The sequence below is a fragment of the Papio anubis genome, chromosome 9 (assembly GCF_008728515.1).
Source record: "Papio anubis isolate 15944 chromosome 9, Panubis1.0, whole genome shotgun sequence".
Taxonomy (NCBI): domain Eukaryota; kingdom Metazoa; phylum Chordata; class Mammalia; order Primates; family Cercopithecidae; genus Papio; species Papio anubis.
In genome coordinates this window covers 117479907-117503108 of record NC_044984.1, presented here as the reverse complement: position 1 = coordinate 117503108, position 23202 = coordinate 117479907, and the positions used below count along the sequence as shown (strand labels likewise).

The window sequence follows — 23202 nt, the reverse complement described above, 5'->3', positions numbered from 1 at the left end:
CTTTAAAAACATATATATATATATATATATATATATATATTTTTTTTTTTTTCCGGCAAAATCGACAGTTCTGGGTGAGCGTGAAGCGTGAAGGAGGGAATCAGTTGCCTCCCTTATCTGGCGGGTGCTTGCTCTGCCTACTGAATCAGTGAGATCCAGTGAGGAAGGGGAACTCAGCCCCTGGGATGGGGATATAGACACGTGTTAGAATGCATAGCACATGCACAGACGGGAGGCACAGAGTGCAGCTAGAGCAGAGAGAAGGCAGCAGCTGACATCCGATGGAGAAAATTTCATAGAAGAGGGAGCATTTCAAATGGGCTTTGAAGGATGTGGAGGAGTTTATCAGGAGTAAAGGGGGAAAGGCAGAGGGACCAGAATGAGCCTTCAGTACTCAAAGTGCATGGTATCTTTGGGGAGTGCTGAGAAGTTTCAGGTTCTTGAAGTGCAGAGACAAAGGCTGGCAGGATGGAGATCGAGCTGGGAAGGAAGCTGGCCCCTGAGCTCAGCTCTCAGGAGTGGACACTTGGGAGCCTGTGGGATTCGGGAGACTCACTCACCAACCTTGTGGCTGTCTCTATGGCATCTGTGTGTTTGCTTCTAATTAGGAGGGGCTTCCTTTTCTCCATTTGCTTATTAGCTCACTGCAGCCTTGAACTCCTGGGCTCAGGCAATCCTCCCACCTATGCCTCTGGAGTAGCTGGGACTACAGGTGCAGGCCACTGTGCCTGGCTAATTTAAAAAAAAATTCTCTTTTTGTAGAGACAGAGTCTTACTGTGTTGCCCAGGCTGGTCTTGAACTCCTGAGCTCAAGTGATCCTCCCAGTTTCCCAAAGTGCTGGGATTACAGGTGTGAGCCACTGTGCCCGGCCTGCACATGTTTCTTTTCTCGCACTGCTGCCCTCCTATGATAGGGCTCCAGCTGGTGGTCCCTGACACCCTCCACCCTGCCTAAATGTCCAGCTCCCCATCCTGGTCCTGACTTACATCTGGCGCCTTCTTCCTCCTCCCATGAGCCCTGACCCATTCCGGGCCTCTTTAGGACCCAGATCCTTGTTCCCCTGAGAGTATCTCCCAGAGCCTGTGGGCCAGCACTCATCCCAGAGGACAGAAATGGGAAATGGGCCCATGATTCTGTTGTCCAGGTGCAAGAAGCCAGACAGGAGGGCATCTCCCTGCAACCTGGGTGCTTGGGGTGACCTGCTTTCTGTGAGGCTATGCTGCTGCCTTTGATTCTTCTCTCTTTCTCTGGACTGTCTACTCTGATTAGCACACTGACGTCAGGAATCTCTGTCACCTTTGGTCTCCCTGTGGCCTGGCAACTGTAATGTGTCATTTTCGATGTGTCCCCTGCATCACTACAGAGGGCCAAGGCCAGCAGAGAAAGGAGGATTATGTTGTTCCCATCTGGCTGCAGCCGCTTCCCGAGCTCTGTCAAGCTGTTCCTCATACCCACTGCCAAGTGGCAGATGTAGGGGCGAGGTCAGCCCAGGAGCTGGGGACCTGCCTATCATCTTCACGTGAATGTCTTCAAGGCTATTTCTGTTCTTGCCATTATCCCAATGGCTTTGGGCGATAAATATAGACACAGATTGAAAAGCCCCAGTGGAAGGCAGGCAGGCAGGCAAGTGAGGCAGGCCACACTGGAGAGTGTGTGGACAGGCTGCTTGGCTATAAATAAGTCTGCTGGAACACCTCCCCATCCGTGCCACCACTGCTGAGTGTGTGTGTGCCTTAAGAAAGACACTCTCCCCTCCTGACTCCCAGCCACAGCTCACTTGTGCCTGTGGGGTCAAGGGTAGAGGAGCGAGGGAGGGTCTGCCAAGGAGAGGAGAGGAGGTGCTGGCCTCTTGAGGACTGTGCAGAAAAGTGGGCTCCTGGAAGTCTTTCCCCCTTAGCACTTTGCAATCACTAATAAAAGGGAGATGGCAGACTGGGCATGGTGACTCAAGCCTATAATCCCAGCACTTTGGGAGGCCAAGGCAGATGGATCACCTGAGGTGAAGAGATCGAGACCAGCCTGGCCAACATGGTGAAACCCCATCTCTACTAAAAGTACAAAAATTAGCTGGGCGTGGTGGTGGGCACCTGTAATCCCAGCTACTCAGGAGGCTGAGGCAGGAGAATCACTTGAACCCGGGAGGCAGAGGTTGTAGCAAGCCGAGATTGCACCACTGCACTCCAGCGTGGGCGACAAGAGCGAGACTTCGTACCAAAAAAAAATAATAATAATAAATAAAATAATAATAATAAAGAGAGATGGCAGGGTGGCCCCACCCTGGGGAGTCTTGGGGACAGCTGTGTTGCGCTAAGCACAGTGGCACCAATCCAACATCCTTTCGTTCCCCTAGCTTCCCTGGGCCTCGTTTTTGCTGCAGAGGGGCCAGGGAGACCTGCTGGGCCTGGAGGATTCTATGGCCAGCCTGCCATCCTGCTGGGTGGCTCCTGGCTTCCACAAGCCACCTTCCTGTGTCTTTTTTCTGCTTCCGCCCTGCCTGGATCCCTCCTCTTGACAAGAGTACAGCTTTGCCTTCTGGTTGCAGGTCATTACTGCTCAGCCCAGGCTGGCTGGTGTTGGGGACCCTCGTTTAGGCTAGTGGCGCAGGGGGAGGGATTCCAGATGCCCCCGGGCCTGCGGCTGGCTCCTTCCCTATTCCTCTCTGCTCCTTCCTCACACCTTCCTCCCTCTTTCTTCCTTCTTCATGTCCTTTTGCATTCTCTCTCATTCCTCGCCCCCCTCCCCATCTTCCCACTGCCTCTTCCTAGCTAGAAGCAGATTCTGGCATTGGGTGAGGAACAGAACGCATGCCCAAGACACACTTTTCATGGAAAAGGATTGAAGTCGGTAAGCTGGCAAGAATCCCAGGAACTCACCGTGAATAAAATATGGTTGCTGTGCAGTCACCAATCATGGGAAATGGCTTCCCACAAGCCCGTTTCTCTTCTGTGGCCTCATTTAACCAGGGCCAAGAGCTGGGGCATGCAAGCAGGGTATGCGTTAATATTGCATAAATAAATGGTGCCTGGGCGTGCTTGCTGGCTACAGATGGGGAGTGAGCTGCCATCACATGGGAGTGGGGCCAGTCCCTCAAAGGAGGGGTCTGTCCTCCTGTCCCAATTCCCAATGTATTCCTGGTGCTTTAGGGCTTCAGGGGACAAGCCACGGGGCCACTTTGGCTCCCTGAGCAGGCAACAAGTGTATGTATTCATCTTTCAGCCCTGAGTATGGGCTCTGAGCTACAGGGCTGCAGAGTGAATCAGTTTCAGCCCCCCACTCTCAAGGAGCTCTCACGCCATCGGAGGCATCAGTCATGGGCGGTGGTGATCCTTACAATAGTGCCAAGCCCTGTGGAAGTGGGGTTGGGGAGTCTGCCCCTGGGGTGTGGAGCCCATGGAGCGAGCCTCAGGGTGCTGATGCTTGGTCTAGACCCTGTGGGGTGCCAAGTTCACACAACACAGGAGGCAGGGTTGGGTGTAAACGAGGGTAGAGGGAACCGCCTTTGCAAGGGCCCGAGGCAGGAGCCCCATGGGCTCCTGTCTGTGAGAGCCTGGCTGGGACTCAGCTGAGGGAAGGACCAGGCTGGGGGCCTTGTGCCCTGGTTAAGGAGCTTAGATGTCGCCTTGAAACCCAAGGGGAGCGCTGAGGGGCTTTAATCAGAGAAGTGACACGCTCTGATGTGTGTATTGAAGACACTTCATCTCACTTCATCTGGGTGACAGGTCGGAGGCGGGGGGAGGAGGGGGCAGGCTGGTGGCAGCATCACGACATCTTGCTTTGTTGAGTACCTGAAAGATCTTTGCGCTTTTAACAGAGCCTGTAAAATCGAGATGTACACATGTGGGTGCATGCCCAAGAAACGATTGTTTCTAAAGATGGCAGCACAGAGCAATTGTCAGCAGGGGCTGCCAAACGGGATCTGTGCCCAGCACAGGGCCGTCGGTTCCGATTTGCTTGGCTCTCGTCACCACAGGGGTGACTGTCCAGCAAGCTTGGCTACTGCCAGGAGCCAGGGTCTGGAGCAGAGATAGCTGACTCCCCAGGGGACCAGCTCATTCCCCCAGGCCCCCTCACCACGTTTCAAGCCCTGAATCAGCCTGCTGTGCAAGGATGGTGGGGTGGAAGGTCTTGGTTCCCCCACCAACCACCCTAATGTGGACGCACTGCTGTGCTGTGAGCCCCAGCGCCTTGAAAAATAAGTGACTGAGCAAAAAGTGTTGTGTGAGGGAAGGATAAACATGCTTGCTTCAGTGCGCCATGAAGCCCAGGAGTTAATCTGGTCATATAAATATTTTCACGTGTCTGTGGTTCTGCGAGGGTGTACTGATAAATAGAGTGAAGAAAGGAGAGGTTGTGTGGCTGCAATCTTGCCTTGGGGGTAGATGCGATGTTTGTTCCCAACTATGAGTCAGACGTGGGGTCAGAGCCAGGAGGTCGCTCAGTCCAAGGCCTTCGATTCTCAGATGGGAACCTGCCCTTCCCTGCCCTTGGCCCCACCTGGGAGCTGCTTCTTGGAGGTGGACCCCACCCCAGGACCCCACCCCACTGCCTGTGCTTGGTTTCAGAGAAGGCTGTCTGGGCCTTTGATGCATCTGTGCAGATGGAGGACGGTGATTTATGGTCCTGTGGGGGAAGGAGAAGAGTTTCTTCAATTACCAGCTTCCCAAGTTCCTGGCTTTATGGCCAGAGTTGGAGGCAGCTGTTTGGGTAACGTCCCCAGAGGACTCAGCCCACTTTCCTGGGGCAGAGCAGATGATGGAGACTTCAGTGGCATTGTGTGTGAGCCCAGTGCGCCAGAGGATAAGCCTGGCAGGAAGCACAGGCTCACAGGCCTTGGCTGGGCTCCGCTTCAGCCTGCTGGGTGAAGACATGAGGCCTTTCCGAGGTCAGACAGGGTCACCACCCTCAGGAACCTCCCTGAGCTCTCTCAGAGCCTTGGACTGGCTTCCCGGTACCCTGGGACCCCCTGCACCACTTGAGTTCCATTCCTCTGGCTGGCGGACCTGTCACCTTGGTCAGCCCCCTTTAAGTCTACAGCCAGCCCTGGACTGATGAGGCTCAAATAAGACAAGTATTCCTGAAATGTGTCACCTGGCTCGGTTGGCTAAGCCAGCAGTACCACAAGAGAAGCAGCTGCCATGGTCCAGTGATACCTGGAGTGTTTGACGATGCTTTGTGTCCATGTAGCCCCTAACCAGGCCTTTCTCACAACCACATAGCATCCCCAGGCCTGCTGCACTGGGCCAGCCGCGGCCTCAGAGCCCAGCCTGAGGGGCCTCTCGCTGGGTTTGTCCCTGAGATGAGGGGGCTGATCCTGAGTGTGGGTGGGGATGCCTCTACCCAGGGGATTCTGGTGGTGTTGGGCTCTGGCCCAGGCCTCCTGGCTCTGTGTCCTTCCACGGACTCCAGGTTCCTCACAGTCATTCACAAACCAACTGGATGTTGGTGTCTTGGGGCTTCTGGTCTCAGGGTTGGAGGTATTAAAGCCGTGGAAGAGCAGTCTCTCCTGGGCTGCAGCAGCCTGTCTTCTGGGGCCTCTGGCTCCATCCTCAGAGTTTGGGAAAGGGGCTGAGTCTTTTGCTTGTTCTCCCTCCCAGGGCTGGCCCCCAGAGTCAGTACTTAAGGTTGGGGGGAGTGGGAGGTTGGCTCTGGAGGGGCTGCCAAGTGGCAGGACTAAGGGGCTCAGGAGCAGAGGGTCGCTCCACTGCAGCGGCCAGACTCTGTTGATTACAGATGATTATTTCAAGGTATGTGTGTGTGTGTGTGTGTGTGTGTATTTTTAAATAACAGCTTTATTGAGATATAGTTCACATGCCATACAATTCACCCATTGAAAGTGTATAATTCAGTGGTTTCTAATATGTTCACAGAGTTGTACAGTGAACACCACAGTTACTTTTAGGACATTTTCTTCTATTATCTTACAATGTGTAAAAATAAATAAAGGTTTTTAAAAAAGAACACTTTCATCACACCAAAAATGAGCTCCTAGATAGATGTTATCCCTCATTTGTCCCCAAACCCCCAGCCCCTGGCAACCACTAATCTACTTTCTATCTCTGGATTTGCCTATCCTGGACATTTCATATGAATGGAGTGATACACCATGTGGCCTTTTGTGTCTGGTTTCTTCCACTGAGCATCATGATTTCAAGTTCATGTAGGAGCATGCATCTGAGCTTCATTCCTTCTCATGGCAGAATCATCTTCTACTGTGTGTATAAGACCACATTTTGTCAATCCACACATCCATGGATCACAAGTGCATTTTTAAAGGGTGCTTTTACATCTCAAACACAGTTCTCAGTTGGCAACAGGGTCAGAGGATATACAGCAGTGACTGTAAGTGACATAAACTGTAGCTTCCCAGAGGGGTTCCAGGGACTGCAGGGAGAGGTCAAGGTGGGGAGGCGATGTCCTTCCTTTGAGCAACCACTGAGAGGGAGGAAGAGTTGCAGAGATCAGGAAGGAAAGGATTTCTTTCCAGTTTTCTGGCAGTTTTTCCTCGCTCTTTCGGAGACCTGGGATGGGTTAGGAGAGGGTATGGCAAAGGCAGAAGTGGCTCTGCTGGAGGAGGCCGAAGGTGTCTGCAGGCCAAACCTGGGGAGCCAGCTGTGTCTGGCCTCAGGCCCTGCTTTGAGAAGATCTAAAGCCTTGAGGAGGCTTTTGGGCAGATCTGGGAATCCAGCAAGACTAGATTAGCCTGACTGATCACAGCCCAGGGATAGGGATGAGGGCAGTTAAGTATTTGTTTACTCTTGCTTTGTCTTTTCAAACAGCGATTTAGTAGTCCTGTTTGAGGCTGCAGTGTGGCAGTGCTTTCCGGAGGATGGAGTCCTTTTTTTTTGTTTTGAAAAAATACAGATGAGGTTTTTAACTATGTTGCCTAGGCTGGTCTCATACTCTTGGCCTCAAGCCATCTTCCTGCCTGGGCCTCCCAAAGTGTTGGGATTACAGGCGTGAGCCACGGTGCCAGACCTGGAGTCCTTTTATTAAAATTAACTGCCCTGCTCAGCTTTCTGCTAGGCCACCCCAGAGCCACTCCTTGGTTCTTGTTCCAAGGCTGGAACCAGGGGTTGCAGGAAACAATCTGCAGCATCCAAGTGGGGTCCGTCGTACCCACTCCAGTGTGTAGGTGCAGAACGCTCTTTAGGGGATTTCTCTGCTGGGCCACCTTACTCCAGGGATCCCTTAGGTTTCAAAACAAAGCAAGAGGGCAAGGAAGAATGGAGAAACAGCTCAGTGTTGACTCTCTTCCCCCTGGTGAGTGCCGTGCTGGGGCCTCTGTGCACATCATACCACTTCCCCCTCGAATCAGCCCCACAAGGCAGGGTGAGAGATGAGGACTCAGGGTGCAAGGAGGTCTCACGGCTTGGAAGTGGATCAGGACAGCTCTAATTCTCCAAGGCCAAGGTCTTCTCTACATGACAAGGCAGCCCAAAGATGTGTTTCTACACATCTTCTGTGTAGAAACTCAGGCCAGGCTCCTGTATGCTCTGGGTGACAGCAGGAAGGTGCCTTCCAGTGTGAATCATTGTGGCTCACCTGGGGGTCATAATGTCATGGCCTCTTCCAAAATATCAGCATAGCTGACCCTAGTCCTTGTAGTGCTCAAATGTACTTCTCTGCATTTGTGCCATAGGGAAATGGATTTGATCCTGGGGGTGGTGATACCAACTTCTGTCTCCATTCCACGACTCACACTCAGCACCCCCACTCCAGGCCTGTGCAGAGGAGGAATAACTGTCCTTGAGAACCATCCAGCCCTGGGTGGAGAAGTTAGATTTATGGACTTAATCAGTTCTTTTTCCCTGTCTGTGGTGGTGAGAATGAAATGGGGGAAATTGATAAGCCTCAGTCGTGTTTTCCTGCGAGACAAGGCAGCTTTGGCAGCTGGTGGGACTGACGCCTTCTTCACCTGTGTCCTCCGCCTCTGAGTGACTATAAATTGCAAATCCCATGAGGTGGCACCTGCAGCCACAGATCGCTTAGGCGCCTTGCACAGGGGGCCACCTAATGAACTGGCTGCAGGACGGCAATCCTGCTGTGAAGTCAGGCACCTCGGGAGGGGACAAGGTGGCAGAACCGAGAGAGCAGATGCTCCTTGCTGTTTCTGTAATGCCACCAGTGGCCGGGTGGCCTGTTCCTGGTAGCAAAGTGGTGACCGTGTGAGTAGCTGAACGCTGCACTTCTCCTGAGCCTCCTTCCACCTGGATTCCTGCAACTATATTCTCACTACATGACTCACCACCGATTTGTTCTCTCTGCCCCAAGAAGGCTGGACAAGAGGCTCAGGTCAGTGCGGATATGCAGGAACCTATGTCTATAAAATGAAAATGCCTGCCTTCAGGGGCTGTCTTGAGGATGAAAGAAGATGGTCTAGATCAAGGGTTAGGAAGACCACAATGTGGCTGTGCTGGCCACCTCCAGGCTGGCTTCAGTCTCCCATCCCTGTAGTCATACCCCTGTGCAGTCCCTTCCCATACTGAATCGGGCTACCTGTGTATCTTATAGGGTGTTGGGAATGACAGAGTGTGAATTCCAAGGCCCTATAAAAGACAGTGTGGGCCAGGTGTGGTAGCTCACGCATGTAATCCCAGTACTTTGGGAGGCTGAGCCAAGCAGATCACTTGAGGTCAGGAGTTCTAGGCCAGCCTGGCCAACATGGTGAAACCCTATCTCTACTAAAAATACCAAAAAAAAAAAAAAAAAAAATTAGCCAGGTGTGTTGGTGCCTGTGCTTGTAGTCGCAGCTACTCAGGAGGCTGAGCCAGGAGAATCACTTGAACCTGAGAGGTGAAGGTTGCAGTGAACCGAGATTGTGCCACTGCACTCCAGCCTGGGCAACAGAGTGAGACTCTGTCTCTAAAAAAAGAAAATGTGATTTCTGCTGTCCTTTCTCTTGGATCACTTTCTCTGGGAAACCAGTCGCCATCTTGTGAGGACACTCAAGCTCTCTGGAAAGGTCCAGAAATGTGAGGAACTGAGACAGACCTCTTGCCAAAAACCATATACTAACTTATCAATCACGTACATGAGTTGACTTAGAAGTGACTCTATCAGCCTCAGCCAAACCTTTAGATGACCCTGGTCAACATCTTGACTGTGACCCCATGGAAGACCCTGAAACGCTCAGCCAAGCCACACTCAGCTTCCTGATCCACAGAAACAGCATGAAATAATAACTTTTTCTTGTTTTAGACTGCTAAGTTTTGGGTTAATGTGTTACACAGCTGTCGATAACTCCGAGAATACTCCATAAATGTTGATTTCCTTTCTGCGGCTCCACTGAGTCATCTTTGTTCATGGGCAAAGCTCATTGTCTCTCCACTGGCTGCAAAAGATGTCCATTTGTTGGCTCTGACTCATGCTTGTGGTCTTGATGGCTCACAGCAAGACCTTTTCACAGAGGATGGTGGTTTGTCACACTCAGAACCCAGGTCTTACCTGCTTTCCTGCTCCATGGAATTTTGATCTGAGTTTGAAGGCTGGTAGGGGATTGATGGGTGAGGGAGAAAGACAGAGTCAGTTCTTAGAGCAGTAACTAACCTAGGGGTTTCTCTGACTTTGTTGGCATGAGTGGTGATAGTTGGGGATGAAGCAGGGGTATTCGAGATCCTTTTTTGTGTAAGTATGGGAGGAAAAATTCTGTTCTCTACTTCCTCCATCTTTTTTCTTCTCTGTCTTCCCTCGGCTCAGCTTTAAAGACCCCTGAGACTCTAGGACTTGGTTTGCTTTTTTCTCACCACTGGGATCCATCTCCCACTAGTAGGAAGAAGGATCTAAGAAGTTGAGCTGCATAAAGGGGAAGTAAACAGCCAGACAAATGTTACATTTTAGAGCCTTGAGTCACCCAGAACTTTCTATCAGCTTCATTGGGTGCAGGGAGGGTAGCGATTTCTGGCTGCTGTCACCTCCTTGCTCATATCAGGAAGCGCTAATTTTGAGGCACAGTTCAGTGCCCTCTGGCTCACCTAGGGCCCCTCTTGCCTAATTTCATGGGGCCAAGAGTTTGAGGGTGGGCTCAGGGCTGCGCAGCCTGGATGCCTTGGTTTGCATGCCTACAGCAGCTGTGCCCGAAAGCTTTTTTTAGAGTAAATATGTAGCTTTTGCTAGGCTTTTTGTGTGCCTTGTTCATTTCCTCTATCATTTTTTGTATACCTGCTATGGTGTCAGGCACTGGGGATACAAATTAGCCGGAGACTCGGACTTGTAAGCAAGTAAGCCCAACAGCAGCTAACATTTATGCAGTGCTCACTGTGTGCTTGGATGTCCAGAGTAATAGAGCAGGTTTAGTAAGGAGAACAGAGGGTTCAGACCAGAGGCAAGGTGGAGAAGGGCATTTCTGGAGGTGGCAACATTAGTGCAAAGGAGACATACACATGGTTCCCTGGGGGATTCCAAGTTGTTGCTGTCGTGGCTTCAAATCTTACTTTAGCGCCTACTCAGATGGCATCTTGATCATGAAGATGTGCCTGTTTTTTGTTTTATTTGTCCCCCTTCCCCCAACAAAAAGTGACCTTTCCTTCTGAGCTTCTTGAAAGTTTGCTAGCATCACCTATAAAACTCTCTGGGCCTGGGGATATTTTGGGGGGAGCAGGGAAGATCTTTGATTACCATTTTAACTTATTTCATATTCATTTATCCAAAGTTTTTCTTCTTTCACCAATTCTCAAAAGCCCCACACCACCCTCCTGCCACCCCCACACCCCTCCACGTCCAGTCACTACCTTCCACGAATCATTCTCACTTCTAAAGCCATCAGCAGAGGTTTTGAACACCACTCATGTGTCAGGTATTGTTCTAAGCACAGATTCATCAGTGAACCAAATGAAATTCCTTCCTAAAATACACTCTTTGGTGGTGCTAAATGCGAGAAAGAAAAGTAAGCAAAGGGAGGGAAGAGAGAGGTGTGGGGTGGTGGGGTGGCGAGAGCTTGGATAGTCAGAAAGGACCTCTTTGTAGAAACTTAAATAAATTTAGAAAGCAAGTCATGTAATATCTGGGAAAGAGGAAATAGCAGGTGCAAAGGCCCTGAGGTTGAAGTGTCCTGGCAAGTTTGAGGCAAGCAAGGAAGGCAGTGTGGTTGGAACAGAACAAGAGAGGAAAGGTGATTGGAAATGATGGAGAGAGAGTCAGGGGCTCAACCTTGGAGGACTTGCAGGTCATTGTAAAGACGCTGGACTTGATGCAAAGTGTGAACAGAGTTCTTGGAGGATTCTGAGGTAGAGAGTAACACAATCTCATTTGTGTTTTTATTTTAACATGCTCACTTGGGCCACCTTGTAGAGGCTGGAGTGGAAAGGAGGGAGACTAGTTAGAAATTCTGTATTGCTGGCTGGGCATGGTAGCTCCCAGCACTGTGGGAGGCCAAGGCCAGAGGATCACTTGAGTCTAGCAGTTTGAGGCCAGCCTGGGCAACATAGCGAGACCCTGTCTCTGCAAAAAATTTTAAAATTGCCCAAGGATGGTGGTGCACACTTGTAATCCCAGCTACTTGGGAGGCTGAGATGGGAGGATTGCCTGAGCTCAGGAGTTTGAGGCTCCAGTGAGCTGTGATTGTGCCATTGTGCTCCAGCCTGGGTGACAGAGCGAGACCCTGTCTCTAAAAAAAAAAAAGAAAAAGAAAAAAAGAAATTCTGTATTGCAGTAGCCAAAGAGAGTCATTAGTTAAGAGGTTTGTAGTAGGCATTTTTTAGAAAGTTGCACTGAGCGCTAGGCGCAGTGGCTCACTCCTGTAATCCCAGCACTTTGGGAGGCCAAAGTTGGTAGATCATTTGAGGTCAGGAGCCTGGCCAACATAGCGAAACCCTGTCTCTACTAAAAAAATTAGCCGGACGGTAGTGGCATGCACCTGTAATCCCCGCTACTCGGGAGGCTGAGGCAGGAGAATTGCTTGAGCCTGGGAGGTGGAGGTTGCTGGTGAGCCGAGATCGCGCCACTGCACTCCACCAGTCTGGGCAACAGAGTGAGACCCTGTCTCAAAAAAAAAAAAAAAAAGAAAGTTGCATTGAGGGAAATTCATTCCCTTTGAGAAGGAGTTGGAAGCAGCTTGCCCTTCAGCAGGACACACAGAGTCTCCTGTGAGTGTACAGGGCCTGCTATTTCTAGTCCCTAGAAGGATTTGGGTCTCTAGTTGTCTCCAGTCTCTCTGACGGTATCTAAGGAAAGCCTCATAAGCGAGAACATGGAGATACAAATTCCCTTTAGTGCCCTAGTCTTGGTTCTGGAGGAGTTAATTGCACCCTTGGGTGCTAATCAACGTGGCTGGGCTGAGCAGAACTGAGTACCAAAGTCTTGGGCCTGAGAAGAACCTTGAGCAGAACCAGGCCAGTCCAACCATTCTGTGGGCTTCCCTGAGGGACCTGCTCTGAAACATTTCCCTAGGACCTCCAGAGACTCACGTCCAGAAGTCAGAGCTGTGCAAGCCGGCTGTGGGTCTGCCTCTGCATGCCAGAGACTCTTCTCTGAGCCTCCTTCCACACTTCCCTGAGACACCCTATGGAACAGTGGTGGCCAGCTCAGGCCTGTAGCCAGATGACTAGAATTTGAATCTGGGCTCCACCATCTCTTGGCTGTGTGTCCTGGGGCAAGTCACTATCCTCTCTGTGCTTCAGTTTCCTCATATGCAACACAGGGACAAAATGATTCAATCAGTTAATTCACATGCTGAGAAGAGTAGTTGTAGTTGTGATCTGGCCCTACTGGCCCCTTCTCCTGCCTTCAGGATCGCTGACCCACACATCCTGGCCAGCCTTATGGGATTAATGTTGTACTTCCATTATAATCCATGTATCGTTACCATTTACCAACCTTTGACCATGTCCCAGCCATATGCTAAACACTTACTATACATCATCTCATTGTAGTCCTCAGAAAAGCCCAAGAGACAAACACTGTCTTCACCCCCATTTTGTAGATGAGAAAACCGAGGTTTAGGGGGTTGAAGAAACTGGCCAAGGCCCCCTAGCTGGTAAATGATGGAGCCCGGACCTGATGCCCCCTGCAAGCTGCTTTTCTGGAGCCAGGGAGCATGAAGGTGCTGGCATGTCATAGTGTTGGGGCCTTGGCTTTCCTTTTCTTGCTCACGGCTACCTTGCCTGGCTCCAGCAACCTTCCCTGTATTTTTCCGACTGTAGATGGTCAGAGAGGACCTCCCTGTGAAAACCTAAATAAACGTAGGAAGCAAGTTACGGAATTCTGGGAAGTGCGTTTCAGGAAGAGGGTGCAGTGAATGCAGAGACCAGGAGGTGCCTTCCAGGGAGGTGTCCATGGAGACTTCTCAGCCCCTGCCTGCCCTGTGGCATCTGGCTGGCTGCCAGCGAGACAGGGCATCCTGGCTCAGTCATGCTGGCTCACACAAAGAGCCCTTCTCTGAAGGTCCCTAGTGTTCCTACATGACAAGACAGGCCCTGTGAGCCTCTGAGCTGTGCTTTAAGCATTGAGTCTGGCTGGGTGCAGTTTGCAGAGGGTCCCACCATCGTCCCTATGGAGTTGTTGGCCATCCTGTATCTTCAAGTTGCATTCTGGAGAGTGGGCTTTTTTCTCCTTGTATTTTTTTTGTTGTTGTTGTTGTGATAAGATATACATAACGTAAAATTTACTGTGTTAACCACTTTTATGTGTATAGTTCATTGGCATAAGTACATTTACAATGGGTGCAACCATCACCCCTATCCATTTCCAGAATTTTATTTATCATCTCAAACAGAAACTGCACCCATTAACTAACAACTCCCAACCCTTTTCCTCACCCCCAGTAGCCCCTGCCATACTCTGTCTCTATGGATTTGCGTCTTCTCGATGTTTCATAGGAATGGAGTCTTGCAATATGTGGCCTTTTGTGTCTGGCTTCTTTTGCTCAGCATCATGTTTTTGAGGTTTGTCTATGTTGTAGGGGGTGGACTTTTTGAAGCAAAGGGATGTCAGCACTGTGTGCTGACCCTGTACCAGGTGTTGCCAGGGAGCAAAAGAGGAAGAGAAGCCCAGGTCCTGCCCAGGAGCCTCCACCTGGGTCACGCAGATGGCGCTAGCTCACACCTACTGAGTTACTCCTCAGCTCCTGGATCTACCTGTTTGCATCTCTCCAGACAGGCGCCTCTTGAAATCAAGGACTCAGTTCCACATGTAGGACTCCACGGTGCATGCCACAACTCTAGGTTCATCTCAGGGCCTGATTTCTATGCTTGGGCACCTGACATCTCTCAGCCTCATCTCTCTCATCTGTGGAATGGATCTGGTGCTCTATTAAGAGCCGTACTTGGCCTGATTAAGCTAGCTTCCCAGAATCAGCTCAGAGCTGACCTTTGATGGGGAAGGGGGGTATGTGGGGTGGTGCTTCTTAGACTATGACTTTTTTATTTATTAAAAATTAATTCAGGGACTTTGATGTATCAGACCTTAAAAGGAGTTGACAGGTCACATGGTCTCTGAAAGCACAGGGCTGGTAATCCATTTAAGAAAACATTTTCTTCTTCTTTTTAATTTAATGGAGGAAATCATTAGCTGGGAAATTGGTAGAACTGATTTATTCTTGTTTTGGGGAAGGGGAGTGGAAGAGAAAATCTGCTTTAATTGCTGCTGGCTCTAGAAATATCTCCGCAAACTATTCCCATCAGCTGGGCCTGGCATGAGAGGCGGCAGTAGGCTAAGCGTTCGTCTCTTCACCCATGCTCTGGGGGCAGCGAAGGGGCTCTTTCTGGCCCCAGGTGGGTGGCCATGATGTCAGCAGTGGCAAATCTTCAAAGTTGCAGCCTTGGCTCCCTGGTGCTCCAGTTCCTCCCGCGAGCCTGAATGCACCGCGTGGTTCTGGTCGGGGGCTGGGTCCCAGAGAGCTCATGCTCAAGCCTCATTCCCAGGGAAACAGGACCAGGACCCCCGCCTGGGAAAAAGGACTACGTGCCTCTGGGGCTTCATCCGGTTCCAAGGGGAGGCAACTGGGTTCACCCTAAAAATAACTGAAGATGCAAACAGCTTCAACATGCAAATGTTTTTCGTATCTGTGGGCCAGATAATTTAAAGGTACAGCTGTTTTTCCACTGTCCCAATCTGTTTGTTTTTCCTAAAGCAGGGAGGAGGCCTGGGGTGAGCTGAACCCTTCTGGGGTCACCATCCTCCAGCATCTCTGGCTGAGGTATGCCTGGGTGCCCAGCTGCTGCCTTCTCTTTAGATGCCATCTTCCCGGGGACACCCCAAACCTGTGACTCTCAGCAGGCCCTCAAGGGTCCCTGTCATGGAGCAGGAGCTGTCAGCAAGCCTGGCCTGAGTGCAGTCACCCCAGCAGGCTTGCTGAGGTTGGGGGGGTGGTCCACCTGACTTCAATTCACCAAGCTTGTTAAGCTCAGAAAAATGGGTGAAGGAGTTTTCAGAAAGAGGGAGGCTATAAATATCCCGGGAGGACGAGGAGAAGGTGAGAGGTTAGTGATTGTCAAGGTTGTAGCCCAGCTCCTGGCCAGCTGCCACATCTCCAGGTCTCCCGAATGCCCCCAGGCTGCTTCCCCTCCACAACGTGCTGGCCTTAGGCTCTGTTGGCCGAATTCTGGTGTTCCAGGACCTTCCTGGCCTCCATGTCTCTTCCTGGTGGCTGCTGCCCTGTGAGGCTCCAAGGCACCTTGTCACCTCCATGGCTGGGACTCTCATCTGCCCATGTCATAATTCTCCCGTAGACATGTTACATCTGGGGGATGTAACTGGGGGAAAGACTTGAAGCAGTTAGCCATCTGGGAGAAGCCTACCGTCAAATGGGGCATCTTGCCATGCTGAGCACAGCTGCCTCTCAGGGATGGTAGGCCTGGGGCTTCAGCTCCAAAGCTGTAGTATGGGACCAGGAGTTAGTCTACAGTGGGGATAAGGGACATAACTCAAGGCCAGGCACAGACATTTGAGGCACTGACCTATACAGGGTCTTCATTCATCCATCCATCCATTGGTTCATCTGTTTGTATATTTAGAAATTCTATTCAGTGCCTGCTGCTTGCCGGTACTCTTCCAGCCCAAGGATACAGCCAACCAACATCGCTGCCCTCACAGAGACTCCATTCTAGTAGGAGAGACAGACAGTGAAAAACTTTTTTTGTGTTTTTTTTTTAGAGATAGGGTCTTGCTATGTTGCCCAGAGGGGCTGGACTCAAACTCCTGGGTCAAACGATCCTCCCACCGCAGCCTCCAGTAGCTGGGACTACAAGCATATGCTACTGTGCCTGAGCAGACAATATTTTTAAAAGAACATGCTATAACACATGAATGAACCCATAAGACATGCTTGGTGAAAGACACCGGACACAAAAGGATAAATACTATATGATTCCACTTACCATGATTATATGATGAGGTCCCTAGAGTTGTCAAATGCACAGTGACAGACAGTAGAACAGGCTGGTGAAGGGGGAATGGGGAGTTAGTGTTGAATGCATAGAGAGTTCAGTTGAGGAAGGTGAGTTGGTTCTGGAGAAGGATGGTGGGGATGTTGCACAACAATGTGAATGTGCTTAATGCCATGGAACCGTGCACTTGGGAGTGGCTAAGATGGGTCAGGCATGGTGGCCACGCCTATAATCCCAGCACTTTGGGAGGCCAAGGCAGGCGGATCAGTTGAGGTCAGGAGTTTGAGACCAGCCTGACCAACATGGTGAAACCCCGTCTTACTAAAAATATAAAAATTAGCTGGGCATGGTGGTGGGCGCCCGTAATCCCAGCTACTTGGAGGCTGAGGCAGGAGAATCGCTTGAACTGGGAGGCAGAGGTTGCAGTGAGCTAAGATCGTGCCACTGCACTCTAACCTGGGCAAGACTCTGTCTCAAAAAAACAAAAATAAAGAAGTGGCTAAGATGGTAAATTTTATGTTACATGTATTTTACCACAATTTTTAAAATAAGAAGGAAAGAAGAAAGAAAACTAAGTCGGGTACCAGATAACGATCAACGCTCTGAAGAAAATTAGAAAGGGTCAGAGGAATGCCAGGGTTAGAGTCAGGGCCAAGTTTTACATCAGGGTGTCAAGGAAGGCCTTAGTGAGAAGAGGCCCTTGACCAGAGGGGAGGGAGAGTGGCAAGTCCAGATGCCCCAAGGCGGGAACTTGCCCACGGCCTTGCCAGGGCAGAGAGGTAGCAGGGCGGAGCCTGCAGGACCTCACTCTGAGAGGGTGGAGAGAGGCCATTCAGGGCTTTGAGCATGTCCTGGTCCTTCTGGCCAGTCTTTTGAGGGAGCCAGGAGAAGGCTTTGCAGGGTAGGGGTACAGGCCCATCTTCAGCTGCAGCTCCCACCTCTGCGTGACTCCTACCTGTATGTGGGCTCAGCACAGCAGGAGTTAACGATGCTTTACTTAGTGGTTGTGTTTAAATTTTTCCTGTTTTTCTGGAGTCTCCACTACCCCTCCTTTCCCAGCTTTGGTGGGTTCAGGTGGGTCTGGGACAAGAGAGGGATGGCTTGCTCAGTCTTCAGTCCCTGATGTCTGGGCTTTGAAGCCACACAGCTGTAGAGAAGCAGACAGACTTTTGCCTTACCCAGCAAGGGTGCACAGTGCCCTCTGCCCCTGGGTCTGCTCCCGAGGCTCCTGCAGGGCCAGCTCAGTGGGCTGTGACCAGCCTGTGACCCTGCCCTGCTGGGAGAAGTTACTCCATTTCCTTTTCTTTTTTTTTTTGAGACGCAGTCTCACTCTGCTGTCAGGCTGGAGGCAATGGCTGATCTTGGCTCACTGCAAGCTCTTGCCTCCAGGGTTCATGCCATATTCTACTGCTCCCAGCCTCCCGAGTAGCTGGGACTACAGATCACCACCACCACGCCTCTGGCTAATTTTTTTTTTTTGTATTTCTTAGTAGAGACAGGGTTTCACACCGTGTTAGCCAGGATGTCTCGATTCTGACTTCAAGTGATCCATCCACTTTCAGCTTCCCAAAGTGCTGGGATTACAGGTGTGAGCCACCACCAGCCAAGCATTTCCCTTTCTACCTGAATTGCCTCTGCAAAGTGAGAGGGCTGGGTGGCAGTCAGTTCTGGATTCTTGTCCTGACGCTCCCTTTCAGAGGAGCCTGAGAGAGCAGCTTCTTGGCTATGCGAAGCTTTCCCTGAGTGCCTAGCTCCACAGCCTAGCTGAGAACCAAGGCCCTCTGTACATCTCCTCAGGGGTCTCTGCCACCACATGAGGGATTGGGGTGGGACATGTTCCAATTTTACAGCCCTTGCCCAGACATTCCAGGGATAACCTCAAGAGTTGCTAGGGGAAACAGCAGTTGGGGGGTTCTAGAACAGGGCAGAGGAGAGGCCAGACCCACGTCATTATGGAGTCTATGGTGCCCACTCCCCAGTTGGTGTCTGTGCTGTTCCCTGAGAGCCCCACCATCCACCTTCTGTCCTTTTAGAGGTGCCTTTGGAGCTGGGCTGTGGACAGAGCCTGCTCCCCTGCCCAGACACTGTGGGGTAAGTAGGAGAGGAGGGGTTGAGGGAAGAGATCAGGAGCTAGGCCTGGGCCTGGACCATGCGTCCTTTCACACTTGTCATCTCTTCAGGCCTTAGAACTGACCACCAGTCTCGTGTGACTATTTAAGTTCAATTGTCAATTAAAGTGAAATAAAATGGAAAAATTCTATTCCCCTCTCCCACTCATCACATTTCAGGTGCTCGGTAGCCACCTGGGGACAGTGGCAGGTCACTGTGGCTGCACTGGACAGCGCAGGTGTGTAACATGTTCGTCATTGGGGAAAGTTCTACTGGGCAGCGCCAGCCTCGTCTCTAGAGCAACCCCATGGGGTAGAGATTGTTGCCCCATTTCACAGCTGAACAAGCTAAAGCTCAGAGAGGGGTGATGACTGGCTAGTCACGTAGTCAGTGAGTGCCAGTGGTCCTGGCACTGGGTTCATTTGGTCTCAAAGCATGAGTGTGGGGTTGGCACATGCACGTTTCTCCCTGCCCAGCTGACTGCTTACCTGGGACGGGATGGAGGAGGCTGGAGGCCCACTTGCAGGCTACACACAGGCTTTTAGGATCTCTGCATTGGGCCCCAGGGCCAGCCAGAGCCTCCCTTACTTGGTCACCCATGGGGAGCATTGCTTTAGTGGAAAGGCAGGGTGAGGTGAGCACTCACTTTGGGGCCTCTGGGCCTGCAACGTTGGGAACAAATCCCTTAGGAGGGGCTCTAGGACATTTCACTGGGCTCTGAAGACTTCATTTTAAAAGTGAGAAGCTGAGCACAGTGGCGTGACCCTGGCCTGTAGTCCCAGATACTCAGGAGACTGAGGCGGGAGGATCACTTGAATCCAGGAGGTTGAGGCTGTAGTAACCTATAATCACACTACTGCACTCCAGCCTGGGCAACAGAGCGAGACCCTGTCTCTTAAAAAAAAAATGTGACAACAATAGCTAAAGGTGAAAACAGCTCACACGTCCATTGGCTGATGGATAATGCATAAGCTGAATGTGGTCCATCCATGTACTGGGGTACAATTCAGTCATAAAACAGAATGAAGAACTGACACACGCCACAACATGGATGGACCTTGAAAACAGGATACTGAGTGAAAGAAGCCAGACACAGAAGGCCATGTAGTTTATGAGTCTGTTTATATGAAATGTCCAGAATAGGCAAATCCATAGAGACAAACAGTAGATTTTTTGTTGACAGAGCCTGAGGGAGAGGGCACTGGAGAGAACTGCTAATGGGTCTCCTTTTGGGTTGTTGAAACTCTGGAACTAGGTAGAGGTGGTGGTTTTACAACATTGTGAATATACTCAATGCCACTGAAGTGAACACTTTAAAATGGTTAAAATGGTAAATTTTGCGTTATATGTATTTTACTGCAATAAAAAAAGTGAGAAGAAGCGGTAGAATCTAGATGGTGAATATATGGATGTTCATTATAAAATGTTTTCAACTTTGCCATATGCTTGAACACTTTCATCATAAAACACTGAGAGAGAGGCCGGGCACGGTGGCTCATGCCTGTAATCCCAGTACTTTGGGAGGCTGAGATGGGCGGATCACCGGAGGTCAGGAGTTCAAGACCAGCCTGGCCAACATGGTGAAACCTGTCTCTACTAAAAATACAAAAAATTAGCCGGGCGTGGTGGTGGGCGCCTATAATCCCAGCTACTTGGGCTGAGGCAGGAGAATTGCTTTGAGCCCGGGACGTGGAGGTTGCAGTGAGCTGTGATCACACTACTGCACTCCAGCCTCTGTCTCAAAAAAAAAAAAAAAAGAAAAAGAAAAAAGAAAAAGAAATGAAATAAAACACTGAGGGAGAAAGTGACAGGATTGGGCTGCCCCCCAACTCAGATGTCTCTGTGTCAGGGCAGCCGGGTCTGGTAGGCTCTGGTGCCGGCTGCAAGCCTGCTAGAGTCTTAGTCCTGAGGGATCTGCCAAGTGATCGGGGAGAGATAGGAGGCTGGGGGATGCTGCTACTGTGCTCCCAGCCCTAAGGAGACCACAGCTCCTGAGATGGACCCAGGACAGCACTAGTGCCTGCCCTGAGCCTTCCCCAAGTCCTGCCTTGTCTAAGTGCCTGGGAGTGCCGGTTGGTAGAACGTGGTAGCATCTCTGTCTGTAATAAGGAGATAGAAGCTCAAAGAAGTGACCAGACTTGCCCCTGGTCCTGTGATCTCCAAGGAGAGAGACTGAGACCCCACCGAGGTCTCGTGGCTCTCTCCCCAGCCCCATTTCACTTCTCCCAGTATGAGTGGGGCCAGGTGGCTGAAGCCAGTATCGAAGCTGGGACGTGGGCAGCTGCAGCAGTGAGGCTGGCACAGGCGTGATGGGAGACGCCACCCAGCATGGGGAGCCTGGGAGTTCCCGTCCACCTGCCAGTGTGTCCAGGAGAGCCCCCTCCCCCTGCTGTGCCCAGCAGCCTCCCTTCTCCTCTGCTTCCCACATGGGTGGCACTGGGCCATCGGAGCCCTTCCATAGGTGGGTATCCCCTCATCCCTGAGGGTGGGAAGATATGACTCAGGATTTGGCAACAGAGTTTTAGAAACAGGGAGGCTGGGCAGGTGGAAATCTGCAATGCCTCCCCAAACACCAGGTAACACCTAAGCCTGGGGAGAGGGTCACTTTACTCTCTGGGGTCCCGACTTCAGGCTCTGACTGGGCAGCGTGGCATGAGACGGAGGGCCCAGGCTCTTGGGGCAGCGGAGCACCACGGGCCAGGAGAGAAAGCCCCCATCTCCACCCTTTTCCTTGGCATGGTGGCCACCAGCTGCTGCTTTTGCCCGCTGGTCCGGCCAGTACCCCTCCCCGCCTGGCCACCTGAACCCTGAGGCCTGGTATGGGGGAGGCTGCAGCAGCAGAACTGTTGGATTGGCTCTCTGCTGATGCCTTCCCTCCGACATATGGCTCCTCCGCCTGCCTTGGGCTCTGCCAGCGGCTCCCCTTTCTCCATGGCAACTCAGCTCAGTGGTCCCAGTGGAGGAGAGAAAATCAATTCTCCCTCCTTCCCGCCCTCCCTCTCCACTCCCCACCCCTTCCTCTCCGGCCTGCCTTTCTCCCTTCCTCCAGCATCCCTGACCAGGCTCGCAGCTCCTCCGTCCACCCGTCCCGGGGACACGCGTGCTCCTCAGCGTCCTCTGTCTCTAGGCATGGGCTGCTGGGAGAGCCGTGCGCTGGGGGCGGCCCCCTGAGGCTGGCAGCATGGGGAGCTCAGTGGACCTCTGCAGGGATGGGGGGCTGCTGTGCGACCCCAGCCCGGCTCCTGTGGTGCGCACCTCCTGGCTCTGATACTTTGTCCCCCCACCCCTTCCCTCACATTGGCTTCCTAAAAGGTAATTTTCTGCTCCTTCTGAAACATGTCACAGCCTCAGGAGGGGTTTATTAGCAAAGAAGGCTCCGTCTGGTCATGCGGGCTGCTTGCATTCTCTCCAAAGAGCTGGGATGGAGGGAGAGAGAGAGGGAGAGGCCTCACCTGGCACGTTCAGAGCTCAGAGGGGGCACAGCAGAGTTTGGGTGCGTGGGGTTCTCCTCTAGGGAGTCTGTGAGTAGCTCGGCTCCTGCCTCCTGGTGCTTGGGTAGGTACAGCACTCCGTTGTACTTCCATTTTCCACTGTGATTGCCGTGGAGCATAGAAAATCTGCTTTCCTGGACTGTGGTTGGACCAAGGAGAGGGGAGGAAATTTAGAGGCATGCACGTGCGCCCTAGATGGGGCAGGGCTCTGGAGTGGTGATTGTTGGCCACAGATTGGCTATCTCTCCAGACAATCCTTCATTGTCTGAAAATGAGAGTTCAGTGAGGAAATGTTTTGTCCCTCCCCACCCCGATACCAAGGGTTGCCCCTCCCCACCCCGATATCCCCCATAATCAAGATTTCCAAGAAGGTGGTGTAGGGAGGATCGTTTGCCGGCTGGCTTCAGGCACAGTGGCCCTGCAAGGGTGTCTGTCTGGATAGCACCATCTGTGTGGGACAGCCCCTCGGCACAGTTTGGTTCAGGCAGGATTTCAAACCTGCTACCCAGTGGGTCAACATTCTGCATCATTTCTTCCCACATCCCAATGGGCATTCAGAATGACTCTTTCTTTTTTTTTTTTTTTTTTTTTTGAGGCGGGTCTGGCTCTGTCGCCCAGGCTGGAGTGCAGTGGCTGGATGCCGGCTCACTGCAAGCCTCCCGCCTCCGGGTTCACGCCATTCTCCTGCCTCAGCCTCGGTGGCTGGGACTGAAGCCAAGCGCCCGGCTAGTTTTTGTATTTTTTAGTAGAGGCGAGGGTTTCACCGTGTTAGCCAGGATGGTCTCGATCTCCTGACCTCGTGATCCGCCCGTCTCCGCCTCCCAAAGTGCTGGGATTACAGGCTTGAGCCACCGAGCCTGGCCAGAATGACTCTTAAATGGCTTTCCCAGAGGGAATCTGTGAGGCTAACCCCTCAGCAGAGCAGCCTGGGAGACACACTCCGACCCATGCCCGGCATAGGCAGCTCCCACCGTGACTTCTGCTTCCTGTGCAGCAGGCAATGGAAAAAAGAACCCCTGGTTGTCAACGAGAACAGCTCCCGTGTTGATGGAAAGTGAGGGCCAAAGAAACCGGATTTAGCACCCAGTTCTTAGAAGTCATGGGTTTGAATGGTGTCTGAGCGTAAGCCCTGTCTGATCTTTAAATAGAAAGTGTACACCAAGTAGCCCCGTCTGACTCACCAGGGAGCTTCAAAGTTCAGGTACCAGGGAACCCATAGTCAACTCTGAAAGAGGCACCCAACTTGGAGGGCTGACTGCAGAGAAGTCTAGACGTTCAGGTA

General features: G+C 51.7%; 1 protein-coding gene and 1 long non-coding RNA gene across 19 annotated transcripts in view; one reads left to right on the top strand and one right to left on the bottom strand.

Moving 5' to 3' along the window:
• PITPNM2 (phosphatidylinositol transfer protein membrane associated 2) overlaps positions 1–23202 on the top strand; it is a 167185-nt gene that overhangs the window by 51474 nt on the left and 92509 nt on the right. For 2 of the 18 annotated variants that reach the window (XM_021923085.2, XM_021923076.2), the window contains exon 1: positions 17950–18411. The exons of 14 other annotated variants lie outside the window; for them this stretch is intronic. The gene's annotated coding sequence lies outside the window, so the exon portion shown is untranslated. Of the gene's footprint in view, positions 1–17949; positions 18412–20157; positions 21742–22704; positions 23200–23202 lie in introns of those variants that run through there. 2 more of the 18 variants (XM_021923078.2, XM_021923079.2) reach the window with 2 other exon arrangements.
• On the bottom strand, positions 14512–22070 carry LOC116268948. The gene is made up of 2 exons (XR_004176235.1): positions 21882–22070; positions 14512–16037 (listed from the first exon to the last, which is right to left on the bottom strand). It is a non-coding gene; the product is annotated as an uncharacterized LOC116268948 (long non-coding RNA).